The sequence below is a fragment of the Gopherus evgoodei genome, chromosome 9 (assembly GCF_007399415.2).
Source record: "Gopherus evgoodei ecotype Sinaloan lineage chromosome 9, rGopEvg1_v1.p, whole genome shotgun sequence".
In the NCBI taxonomy this organism is placed as follows: domain Eukaryota; kingdom Metazoa; phylum Chordata; order Testudines; family Testudinidae; genus Gopherus; species Gopherus evgoodei.
In genome coordinates, this window is record NC_044330.1 from 70,760,889 (window position 1) to 70,772,939 (window position 12,051).

The window sequence follows — 12,051 nt, forward strand, 5'->3', positions numbered from 1 at the left end:
TTTCAAATGGCTTTTATTAATGCTTGAGCTAATCTTTTCTTTGTGTGCTCTGAGAAGTACTGTGTATGTGAATGATTTTGTTTTACATGAAATAACTGTGGGTGTAGGAAAGGGAAGTGAGAAAATATTCTCTGAGTATTTCACATCTGAGAGCAAACTAAAGCTTTTAATTTTACTAAAAGTAGATTATATAAATACCCTCTCTAAGGGTCCTTTTCACAGCTTTTGATACCGTATGTCATCCTAGGTCAGAAATGATTGCCCTCTGAAGGCAATGCTCAAAAACCGAGAAGCCGTCCAGGAAAGGTGTTTTCATTCAGTGAAGAAATAAGCCACAACTGTGCCTGCAATACCTGGTTACTGGTGCAAGTCTTCAGTGTTTTGTTAGGATGGGTGCTAGACCTCAAGCTGTTGAAAGCTGCAGCAACATTTAGCTAATACACACTCCAGAAACACAAGAGCTTATTTTGAGAGAAAAAAAGAGCTTTTCTAACTAGTACTGTGCTGGGAAAATATGTAACAGGTAAAGAATACAAACTAGAACTTTTACAAGTATGATAGAACAAGAAGCAATGGGCTTAAACTGCAGCAAGGGAGATTTAGGTTGGACATTAGGAAAAAGTTCCTAACTGTCAGGGTAGTTAAACACTGGAATAGATTGCCTAGGGAAGTTGTGGAATCTCCATCTCTGGAGATATTTAAGAGTAGGTTAGATAAATGTCTATTAGGGATGGTCTAGACAGTATTTGGTCCTGCCATGAGGGCAGGGGACTGGACTCAATGACCTCTCAAGGTCCCTTCCAGTCCTAGAGTCTATGAGTCTATAAGTATGGTGCTACTCTGAAAAGTGAGTATAGACAAATGACATCCTATTATGCACCAGCTACTCACTTGTGTCAATGGCTCTTGATAATTTCTGTTAGCCATCAGAGCTAAGCCAAAGTGAGCTGAATGCCATTTTGGCTCACGGAGGACCAACGGAATTGTTAAATGAATACCAACTTGTTGGACCAAGTCAAGAAGGATATGCAGGTGTAACTGACCACAAAATGTGGCCCTGCAGAATATTTGTTAGTGGTGATGAATCACAATGAGGGAAAGAACTCAGCTTGACCCAGGGTTTAGTATGCATGGGTCTGCTAGGGGAAAAAAAATCTCTCTTGGCATGTAATGGTAAGGGGCCCACTGAGTAGATAGGACCTAACAGTGGGATTTTCAAAAACACTTAAGCAAGTTAGCGGTCTAGTGCCCATTGATTTCAATAGGTATAAGTTACCTAAGATGCCTAGGCACTTTTGAAAATGCCACTATAAGAGACCAGTAGGCCATGTGGATACTACCTTATCCATGAATAGTCTCAATAAATCAATAGAAGCACATAGAGTAAGGTGTTACTCAACATGAGTAATGATTAATCTGGACAAAGGTTATTTCCAAGTATTTATGTATCTTTTCAATGATGAACCCCCAACTATGTTCTGTGGATAAGGTGCATCACTATCATATCTGCCCAAAAGATCAAATTTACCAATCAGAAAATGACTAGGGGCCCTATCATTCTGCACATCCATTTTACAACATTTGTAATAAAGTAATAACTTCATCAAGAAAAATCTATGTATAAACTAGAGTTGCATAGAAAATTTTCACCATCAGTATTAAAAAAAAGGTTTTTTTGCAATTTTACCTAAAATGATGTTCTGCTTTCTAAAAGTTTTAAAAATATAAATGTAAAGAGGAAAATATTATATGGGCTAACGTCATAAAAATCCTAAACCATGCTATTTTATCAGCTCCCAGTCATCCCTCGTCCCTCCCTTCCCACGTATCTTCCAGATATTAAAAACTCCCAACAATTGGTAGAATTATTTACTGACAAATAGTACATTTTGTCTGTGTTGGATGTGTGAAGATTAGCAATATGCTCATCATTCAATCAGGGTTGAATATACCATATTAGCTATTTTTAACACGGAGATACCGCTCTCAAAAGGCTGTTTGCATGCAGAAATGACATGAAAACTCACTAAAACCACTTGACCTGAAAAAAATTGAAAATTGAGATGTTTCAGTTCTATATGAAACCAAAGTTAAATCCCCTGCCCCTCCCAAAATATCACAGCTTCAGGTAGCCTAGTGAAAACAAGGTATGTGAATCTTCTGCTTTTGAGGTGACACGTGACCAGGATTCATCACCAAATTTGAGCTAGCTTTCCCAGCCCGGACCAGGTACCAATGGGGAATACGACATGAACATTGGTCCATGCCCCTGGTACATGAATGGCAAACTAATAATAACACTCAGCTCCTATATAGCACTTTTCATCAGTAGATCTCAAAGCAATGACATGATTACCTAACTGATACTGACTCTTGGGCAATATAACAAGCTGTACAAATGAGACAACAGATAAGTCAGCAGAAACTAAGTGCTGTTTCCTATGAGGTGCTGAGTGCCTTCCCCCACACTGGAGGCACTCAGTACCTTTCTGGTGTGGGCCAATGTATGTTTGGTTCCTAGGGCCAGACTTATACTAGGATGTGGAAGTGTATATTTAATTCCAAGAAGAATCCTTAAAGTAAGAATTTGACCTAAACATTTAGCCCAGCATTCTGCTTTATTTCCAAAATTCATAAGATTACCTTAAAAATAATAAGGGTTTTAAAAAAAATAAATGCTTTTTATTTGTCTTCTGGTTTTTGAGACTTTAGGGTTCACGTTTCAAGTTTTTCTTTGAAACCACAGGAGCTAAAGAATTCCTTTTTAAAAAATGCAGGCTCCTATTTTCATGTATTCACATGACTGCTTGAGCTGCAGCTTAAGGAAAACAAAAACTAGTGTGAGATTCATGGACTTAGGCTTCTAAGTGCCTAGATAGATATTAAATATGGGACTTTGGCTTGTAGGTCACTTAGGCACTTTTTTGAAATTATTACCCTTCGTGCAGCAGTTTTCCATCTATAAAATAGAATTAATTATACTTACATTTTCATATCCTTTGTCTGTTTTATCTATTTAGTTTCTAAGCTCTTTGGAATAGGGCCCATCTACTATTACAGGTATGTACAACACCTAGCACAACGTGACCCTTCTCTAAATTGGGTCGCTGGGCGCTACCATTATTAGTCATTATTTGAATTACAAGGTATAGTGGTAAGAGATTGAGCTCAGCCCCACAAAGAGAGTGAGATTCTTGAAAGCTTTTTCTCTTTGGCCTATAAGTAAAAGGGTATCACAATGGATCTAAACATTGTATTAATAATGTTGCCATATCTCATGATTTTAGCATTAGATTTATTGTCAGGTATCAATTTGACTTAACCCTTTATCAAATCTTACTACTACGGCACAGTCTCATGAAATCCTGAAGACACTGATTATTTCTGTTCATTGAATATTGATGGCCACTACTTTCTATTCTAATGGTATACCTATTAAACCTTCTAGCTGAGACATTCTTTTAATAATCTTGCACCAGAGATGTAGTCATAATGATAAATAAAGAATATGAAGCAATCAGTGAAATACTCACTATGAACTGCTTCATAAACAATTTAGCCAGTAGCTCCAATAAAGGCTATTCACTGAACAATTTTGAACAAACAAATCCATAAAGATCACGACCTGTTCAGACAATCTGCAAAAGTACAAAAGACATGATGCCTCTTCCACACTGGCCCTCATGCACAGAATTCCCCCCCCAAACCTCCTTCCAAAGCTACCTGTCTCTCATTCAAATTGCCCCTGAAGACTCACTTCTGATATGTATGCTTATAGAATTTGCAGTTGTCACTAAGATGAGAGGGGTTGCAAGCACTTTGAAGAACAGGATTAGAATTCAAAAGCACCATGATAAATTGTAGAACTGGTCTGAAATCAACAAGATTGAATTTAATCAAGACAAGTGCAAAGCATTCAGGAGAGAAAAATCAAATGCACAAATACAAAAAGGAGAATAACTGGCTAGGCAGTAGTACTGCAGAAAAGGATCTGGAGAGTATAGTGGATCACAAACCAAATGAACCAATAATGTGTTGCAGTTGCTAAAAAGACGAGTATCATTCTGAGGTGTATTACCAGGAGTGTGGTATCTAAGACATCAGGGCTTTGCTTGGCCCTGATGAGGCTTAGTAAGTATCCTTGGCCTTGCCTCAGCATGGGGGATGGACTAGATGACGTCTTGGGGTTCCATCCAGTCCTACAGTTCTATGATTCTTGAAGAAGATCCCCATAGGCCATGAGATTATTAAAACAACAAAAGGCAATGGAACCATCAAGATGTATGACTGACTTGCTGAGAAACAATATTTTTTATTCTTGCATTTTTACTTTAATCTCCAGATCTCTTATTTGTATTTATTTGTGAGCCCTATTTAGTGTTTCAAATTTAGCCCTGATCCTACAATCTCATCTGATCCTACAACCTCAGCACATCCCTGTCACCCATTCACACTGGATACATTTTAGGATTGGGGCTTTCAAATGGAAGCTTCTTAGGCTGTCTTTGCTTACTTCTTTGAGGGCTTCTAGCACTTGAAAAATAAAAAATAATTATATTACTATTAAATCAGAACCGTCAGACCAGCTCTACTGTTACCTCACTTAACATCAGCTTCAAGGGGACACTGGAAGCTTTCAGTTGAATAAAATAATATATAGGTATAGCACTTAACAATCAGGCATCTGAAATGCTGCCAAGTTGAGCCTCTTGAAAAAAAACAAAACAACTTACATTCAACCATCAAATTGTATTTAATAAGACACTAAGAAAAACCATCACCTAATATGTCACAATAATGGCCTAACTTTGCAGGATTTAGAGTGCATGATTGTTTGATGCTTTTGTTAATGGGCTAGTGGTTAAACCCAGGGACAGGCAATCAGAACTCCTGGGTTCAATGACTTGCTTTTTGTGACCACGTTTCTCATATTTAGATGTGCAAAGATGAGTATAATAATCATGAAAATGCAACTTGACTAAAGTATTACTTGTCCATTTTACATGGGTGTCACAAGGCTTAAATAATTGCTTGTACATCCTTGTGAGGTCATCAGGTAAAAACCCGCTATGCAAGCACATTCTTTATGATCAGATATATGAAATATTACTTTATTATTACCATTTCTTATGAACTGCCATCTACTTTCCATATCAAATTAGGTGAGATATTTCTCAATTGCATTAGCTTTACAACTTTCCATGTACGTTGCTTAGCTTGAGGATACAAGAAAAGAGGTTTGGATGAAGATGTATCCCTGGTAAAACATTAATTCAGATATTAATGAACTTTTCCCAATTGCTCTTACAACACTTCTGAACATTCTGGGGAAAAATTTACTTATCAAATATTTGACATGTTAAGCATATAAAAAAAACAATTTTTCAGGGTGAACCCCATACTTTAATTAGGAGTGAGTGCTCACGGTAATTGGGAGAGGGGTGGAGAATGGGTCATAGTAGCTGAGAAATCAGCAATCATTTTTCAGGTTCCCTGTGAACTGTTTGAAAACAATTTTTTTTTGGAGTATATGGAGTACATCTGTACCTTTGATTAGGATGGGATCTATCACAACTTTTTCTACAATTAATTTTCATTTAATACAAGGCTGGAGGAGCACAAGACATACTTTACACAATAGATCTTACCTGTCCACTTCCATTCGTAGATTCACCAGGTGACTACAACTATTATTATAATGAAGAACCACACTTAAGTTCATGGTGTCTACATGTAAATTATCTTCAAATCCTTTGTTTTTCTGGTTGTTCACTTACTCCCGCTCCTTGCTAGGTAAAGAGACTAGGAGCCAACTGAGCAGCATGGTATGAAGAGCAATAGGATGGCAAACCAGGCCCATACAGGCCAGACAAAAATACATGTCCCTTTAGCTTTAAAAATAGATCCCAATCAATTTGGGTGTGGTTCTGAGTGTTACAAATAAAAGAAAAAAATCAATGAAAAGATTTTTTTGTCAAAAAATAGGGTTACTTGCAGAGAGAAGGTAACACTTTCACTTTTAAAAGTAGCCCATATGACAATGTTAATTTTAAAAGTGCAAATATGATTTTCTATATGAAAGTAAAATTTTCAATACTTCCTGTAGATACTGTTTCCCAACTGGCAAAAGTTGGAAAACAATCACAAAATATGAGTTTCTCCCCACTTTTTGACTCTTTTCAAACTCTTGCTAATTGGGAAACAAATCAGAAAGTAGAAGGGGGAAAAAAACAAACTTGCCATGTTTGATTACCGCTCTGCCAATAATTGGGGGAAAGCAGGTTTCTTTCTTTCTTTCTTTCTTTCTTTCTTTCTTTCTTTCTTTCTTTCTTTCTTTCTTTCTTAAGTTTTCCCATAAGAAAACAGTTTTTTTCCCCAACAGGAAAATTTAATTTTTTTTTCCTGTGAAAATTCTCATGTGAAAAATTCTCATTTTCCAGTCCGCTCTACCAAGGGGTATTCATTGTCCCTTGAGGCAAAGATGGCTTGTATCTTTGCCACGCTGCTTTTTAGATCCTTTTATATGTTGGATGCTCAAGTCACTGGTTTTATAGTCCCTTCTACTTCGATTAGCATTTTCAGGGATTGGGTTGAAGTGCCACTTATTGATTTCCACTTATTTATTTATGGATGAGGTTATCCATAGGGACTGGGTATTATAACTGTCTCTCATCACTAGTGGTAGGTAAGGTAGCTACACAGGAGTTCAGTTAATGCCCCTTCCCCTGCCCCCTTGCAAGTTCCCAGCTTTGTTCTAAGAAATCTGACATATACATATTTTATCAAAAGAGAGGGGAGAAAAATGAATGGCAGAAAAAACAGCTGGATTCTCGGACGTTTTGTTCTCTTCCAGATAGCCGTTCCATGCTGTGATATAATTTTTCAAAAGCTGGCTACTGCTGCTCTAAAAATAAGGCTAAGGAACTCATGTAGATTTCAGCTGTGAGGAGGGCAACTGTTTGGACAGACAGGTGGCTCTTCAATCCTACAAGATCCTGTAATTTCAGTCATAACTACATGAACTCCTAAAACCCCAGCACACATGGTGGTTGTTTCGAGAGTCGTCTAAGTAAAATAGTTACACATTTATTAGGTTTTCAAACTATTCATGCATGCATCGTAGGGAAGAATAGGTCAGGCATATCTTGTTATGTATTACTGTAATATTATCTAACTGGTTAAAGCATGTGCAATTACCTTTCATTTATTATCCTTTTCTCTTAATAGTGATTTCTCTCAATCTGCTCTTTCCCACACCCTCTTTGAGCTACCCTCCAGCTTCAGGCAACACACTCAATGGAAAACATGATTAGTAGTTGTCTATTTGTTCATTCCTCCCACAAGCATATCAGTGCTTTCTTCTACATCACCCCTTATTTATGGAATGCTCTCCTTAACTAATCCTTAAAGCCACTACTCTGTCCTGCTTCAAATCGCATTTCAAATTCCACTGGCACTGTGATGCCTTCTGATAATAGCTAGGTAGATGGCCAGTAGGGATTGGTGATACTTATTTTATTCACTTGCTGATTTATGTCTTGTAATTAAAAAACCCTTTGACCTCAATGACTCAAAATTATCCTCCTAGCTAGACCTAGGACACTAGTACCCTAATCTTCTGCACCCAATCCCTTTAACAGTCACACCCACTTTTTTGCATATCAGCATTTAAGGGGAAGGGACTGTCTATTACATCATATTTGTCCGGTGTCATATGGTTAAATAGCAAGAGGTTATTCATGCCATACTGGTATCTCTCAGAAAATGGAAATAACCCAACTGAAGCCAATAGAAATGAGCATAAAGTACAATAGGTAAAATGTAGCCAGATCAAAATTAGAAGGGCAAAGAGGGAAACTGAAAGCCATATTGCCAAAACTATAAAAACAAATAAATTCTTTACAAATATCAGAAGCTGGATATCTGAGAGAATGTATGGGTCAGGTGGGCTACCTGGAGAAAAGAGAGCAGTTAAAAAGGATAGGGACACTGAAGGAAAGGTAGTACAGCAGTTGCTATGTTTTCCTCTTTGACTGAGGCATGAAATCTGCTTTATGCACATATAAGAATGAAGATAATACTTTGCACTTCAAAAGCTATTTCTATCCAAGGATCTGAAAGATTAATAAATGAGACTTCACAAAACCTATGCTAGTTAGTGTTGAATTGATCATAGTGTTTACAGTGCCATGCACATCTTTCTTTTTTTATAATAATTTAATTGAAAAACTTACATTTTAATATTCACTAAATTACAAAGAAGATGGAATTATAACCATTATGGGTCAAATCCTGTTTGCCTTACTCATGCAAGTAGTAAGAGCAGCAGGAGTTGATCTTATCTGTTTCCTGAAAGAAGTAGCAACATATCTAAATTACTGAGTTCTAGAAGTATTATTTGTTCTAATGGAATTATTTTCCTTTCTCTCTGAAATCCTCATACACAGTATTTTTCTTTTCCTCAATTTCTATGTATTGTTTTGATAGCTATTTCTGCTCCTGCTCCTCCTGTGACAGTCCTTTTACCTGATAAGGGCTAGGGCAGGTGGGATCCGTGCTTGTCCTTCTTCATTTTTACTTAGCTGCTATGACTTTTCTTTCTAAGCTGCAAGCTACAGTATGTCTGTCAGGGATGTGCTGCAGCACACAAATCAATATTCATGCTGGGGCTGCTAGGAGTGCAACTCTAACATGACAATCCTGAAACGGAGCTAGAAAATATGTATGATGCATGATGGTCTGTTGTCCCTCAACAACCAAAATATACACTTGTCATCCTCCCTCAAGCTCCAGGGTCATGAATCAGCTAGTCCTGCTTATGAACTAAAGGCTGCTCTTTATTCTAGGATCTAGGCTCTTTTATTCATTACAGACCTACAGAGAGTGTTTTCTTTCCTGAGTGCTCAATTCTTCTGGGACAGTCAAACTCCTTTGAAACACTTAATGAAAATGTAAAGGACAGGAGGAGAGATGTGGTCTGCAGAGACCTGCCCTGACTAACCTTGGGAAAAGTATCACAAATCTTAATCCCTTTTTGAAAACAAAGGTGGATGCGTCCCCTAATTTTTCTCCTGTTCCAAATGAAGATCCAATTCTGTCCTACTTATTCGGGCACATCTCTCAATGAAAGAAATGATTACTCAGCTGGTGCAGTAACTGTGGTACTTTGGAGATGTGTGTCCCTGGGGTGCTCCATTCTAGGACTATTGATTGGTGATTTCTCATAGCAGTGTCCATTTGGCCTGAGCATGTGTTACTCAGTCTTGTTATATAGCACTACACGGGCAAGCCACGTTCAATTTCTTCTCTACCGTTGAAGTCCCATGGCAGAGAACTCCAAAGAAGAGGGGAAGGAGGAGTGAAGTACCCATAGGAACACACATCTTGAAGAACCACAGTTACTGCACAGGGTGAGTAACCATTTCTTCTTCTTCAAATAGAGTCCCTAAGGGTGCTCCTGTCAAGGTTTTTTTCCCCACTCTGAACTTTAGGGTACAGATGTGGGGACCTGCATGGACACTTCTAAGCCTAATTACTAGCTTAACTCTGGTATACTGCCACCATCCAGAATTCCAGTGTCTGGGGCACTCTCTGTTCCCCCAAAACTTCGTCCTCTCCCTGGGTTGCCTTGAGTGACTTCACTAATTCCCTGGTGAATCAGATCCAAACCCCTTGGATCTTAAAACAAGGAGAAATTTATCATTCCCCTCCTTTCCCCCCACCAATCCCTGGTGAGTCCAGATCCAGTCCCCTTGGATCTTAACACAAGGAAAAATCAATCAGGTTCTTAAAAAGAAAGCTTTTAATTAAAGAAAGAAAAGGTAAAAATTATATCTGTAAAATCAGGATGGAAAATGCTTACAGGGTAATCAGATTTCTATAGACCAGAGGGGGCCCCCCCCCCCAGCCTTAGGTTCAAAGTTACAGCAAACAGAGGTAAAATCCTTCCAGCAAAAAGAAACATTTACAAGTTGAGGAAACAAAAATAAGACTAACATGCCTTGCCTGGCTAATTACTTACAAGTTTGAAACATTAGAGATTGGTTCAGAAAGATTTGGAGAGCCTGGATGTACGTCTGGTCCCTCTTAGTCCCAAGAGCGAACAACAACACCACAAAGAGCACAAACAAAAGACTTCCCTCCCCCAAGATTTGAAAGTATCTTGTCCCTCTATTGGTCCTCTGGTCAGGTGTCAGCCAGGTTTACTGAGCTTCTTAATTGTTTACAGGTAAAAGAGACATTAACCCTTAACTATCTGTTTTATGACTGCTCCACTCTAGGTGACTAGTAGGCAGTGCCTTTTAAGGTGGTCGGGGATTTGGAGTCAAGTCCAGTACAGTGGAAAGCACAGCCAAACTGAACACAGTACTGGAGGTAGAAGCATGAGTTATTGTGTAGTGTTCTGAAAAGATATGTATATACAAGCGGGGGAACGGTCCCGCTATTGTGAGGAACTTTCCTGGCTTCTGTGCTACCCTAGTGAAGTGGGCTAGCAAAAGGATCTTAGTCCTCGCTCCCACCTCCTTTACACAGAGGCCTCCCTGCCCTTGAGGACTCCCCTTCCACTTTCCTGTCTGGCGAAGTTCTCGTAGCCACAAGGCTGGACCCAGTATTTCTGGGGGGCTCGACCCCCAACCCTGCTGTGGTCTCCCAGGACAGAGGCTAGAGTGTCCCCACTCCGGGGTACCCTCTCTGCACTGGGCACCTCCCTGACCGACTGATTATTCCATAAAATTTAAAGCAAATACAAGTTGTTTACTTAACAATTAATTTAAAGAAAATAATAAGAAAAAATGGAAAGGTTACAGGAAAACACATCACCCTGCTCTGTGGCAGGGAACATTACAAACAGTGTCTCTGGACATCAAGGCAGTTCACAGTCTGTTCCTTGTAGGTCCCAGGCCTCTGTCTCAGGCCCTGGCTGTGCTACAGTTATGCTGTAGTACGGTTAGACACTTGCAATGGTGGTGACCACACACCTCCGGGCTTTGGGTGGTGGGACCCTTCTTCCCAGCGTCAGTCCCCCGTCAGGTTAAGATCCCCCTCCCAGCCTGGCCTGCAAGGACCCTTGGCTGAGGGTGTCTCTCTGCGCTGAGCCCTTTGCCCAAGGTCTCCCCCTTGGCTGGCCCCAGTTGCTCACCACATCTGGCTGCCTGGCTGCAGCTCTGCTCCCAGCACAGGATCTGTTCTCCCTGGACTGTGTCTCTGGCTCTGTGGCTGCAGCTCTGGCCCCTCTGGATCTGACACGGCTCTGCTCTCCAGCTCAGCTTGGGCCCCTGCTTTCTCCTTAGCTCGGCCCCACTCTGTCTGACTCAGGCAATTCCAGCTCACACAGAGGACGGGACCCACCCTGGCCTTCTGTCTCCTTGATTAGCCTGCCCGCCCTGTCAATCAGGCTGACCTGGAGCATTGGCCTCTTGCCATTGTTCCTGGGGACTGTAAAAGCAGCAAAGAATCCTGTGGCACCTTATAGACTAACAGATGTTTTGGAGCATGAGCTTTTGTGGGTGAATACCCACTTCATCAGATGCATGTAGTGGAAATTTCCAGGGGCAGGTATATATATATGCAGGCAAGCTAGAGATAATGAGGTAGTTCAATCAGGGAGGATGAAACTGGTTTTGTAATTGGCAAGCCATTCACAGTCTTTGTTTAATCCTGAGCTGATGGTGTCAAATTTGCAGATGAACTGAAGCTCAGCAGTTTCTCTTTGAAGTCTGGTCCTGAAGTTTTTTTGCTGCAAGATGGCCACCTTAAGGTCTGCTATAGTGTGGCCAGGGAGCTTGAAGAGTTCTCCTACAGGTTTTTGTATATTGCCATTCCTAATACCTGATTTGTGTCCATTTATCCTTTTCCGTAGCGACTGTCCAGTTTGGCCGATGTACATAGCAGAGGGACATTGCTGGCATATGATAGTGTATATTACATTGGAGACTCTCCTCAATAACCAAACTTCCATACAAACAGACTTCACTAAAATAAGACAGGAGATCTACATTACTCACTTCACCTCTCTACAAAGGAAAAAGGACTGTAAGCTGTCTAAACTCC